Here is a 1915-nt window from a genome sequence, read left to right as displayed (position 1 = left end):
TATGATTGGCTATTTTTCTGCATATACACCATGTTCATTCAGATTATTTTTATAAAGTTAGTTTCCTAATGATTAATATTACACACTAAAATATTCTTCTTCAACCTTATTACACTAAACAATAGAAACAAAATAATTTAGGTGAAGTATCTTACAGATACAAAAGTAAGTCATGTAAGTCAAATATTAATATGGGATATTTTGTGTGAAGAGAGTGAAATGTTTTTTTCTATAATATTTCTTATATTATTTTTCTAAAATCTATAATGAACTCTATTAATTCTGAAAAAAATATTACACTATTTAAGTGAAAAACATGAAAAACTTCCACTAATTAAATTTACTGTATTAACTCACCATACAGAACATGAATCTGTAGCCTTATTAGAGTCTTTCTACACCCAAATCTATAAATATTTTCCAAAGAAATTGTGGAAATCTTTAAAAATATATTGCAAACAAAAAATAGAACTTGAACTAGGAAATCATGAAAATTTTAAAAGTATACTTTGATCATTGCAAGTATTCACATAATAAATCTTTTCATCATGCCTGAGTTATTTAAACTTAGGAGACTTTTACTGCAGTTAAATAATCATATATGGCTTTCCTGGTAAGAGAAATTTGTCCAAGAAATGAGATGATACATTTCCCGGTTGGCTAATTTTCTTTATCTGGCCCAGAGATTTTTCATGGCATTTTGCATCTCTCCATTTCTTAGAGTGCAGATTAGAGAATTCAGCATAGGAGTGATAATGGTGTAAAACACAGCCAAGCATTTATCAATGGGTAAGATGGAAGGAGGACTCACATATAGAAATATACAGGGTACAAAAAAGAAAGGCACCAGAGGGATGTGGGAGCCATAGGTGGACAAGGCTTTGCACCTCTCTTCTTGACTAACATTCTTCAGGGAGTGCAGAATGACCCCATAGGAGATGAGTAAGAACGTGAAGAGGACCACACAGATTATTCCATCATTGGCAACCACTATGAGGCCAATTATGTGGGTGTCAGTGCAGGCCAGTTTTAACAAGGTGTACATGTCACAGATGAAGTGATCAAAGACATTGGGGCCACAGAAGGGAAGCTTGTGTGTGAAGAGAATATTAACTACAACATGTAAAATCCACCAATCCAGACCAACAGCAACAGCAGGACACACACTTGCTGATTCATGATTGTCAAATAATGCAAGGGTTTGCAGATGGCCACGTAGCAGTCACAAGCCATGACTACCAGCAGTATAATCTCAGCACAACCAAATAAGTGCTCTGTAAAAAGCTGAGCCATGTAAGCTTGGAAATAAATAGTTTTCTTCTCATAGAGTAAGTATATACATGTATTTGGGGTGACTGTAGTAGAATAAACAGCATCTATAAATGACAAGTAGCCAAGAAAGAAGTACATGGGGGCATCCAGGGTTGAGCTGATCATCACAGTCACAACAACAAGTAGGTTGCCTACCGTTGTCACAATGTAGATGAACAAGAACACAACAAATAGTATTTTCTGACCTTGAATGCTGTGAGTGAGCCCCAAGAGGAGAAACTCAGTTACATTGTTCTTTTGTTTCATAAGTGTTCTGTATACTTTATTTCAGACTTCAGGACAAAATTGCCTGAAATAAATTGCCAAAAATAAATATAATTATTAATTGTGACTTCCTGAAGTCTTACGATAATTTGTTCATTCATTCCACAAGCAGGCCTTTTGACTTATTATGTTCCAATAGTTTCAAATATTATAATACCAGGCTATGGTTAGAACTTGGAGCTTTCACTGCCATGGGCCAGGTTCAGTCCCTGCTAGGAAAACTAAAATCTGGCAAGCTACATGGGGAAGTCCCCCAAAAAAGAAAGAAAGTAAATGCAGGACTAATTAAAACATCTTCCCTGACTACAGCAATCTTATA

The 1915-nt window shown here is 34.9% G+C and overlaps 1 pseudogene; it reads right to left on the bottom strand.

Moving 5' to 3' along the window:
• Positions 1–595: 595 nt before the first annotated feature.
• On the bottom strand, positions 596–1578 carry LOC147352828 (olfactory receptor 4A47-like; annotated as a pseudogene).
• Between the last annotated feature and the right edge of the window lie 337 nt (positions 1579–1915).

Source organism: Bos grunniens, chromosome 19, assembly GCF_055505025.1.
Source record: "Bos grunniens cultivar Pamir isolate PY7600 chromosome 19, Bosgru_T2T1.0, whole genome shotgun sequence".
Taxonomy (NCBI): Eukaryota; Metazoa; Chordata; class Mammalia; order Artiodactyla; family Bovidae; genus Bos; species Bos grunniens.
The sequence above is the reverse complement of the archived record's forward strand: the minus strand, read 5'-3'. Positions and strand labels throughout refer to the sequence as shown.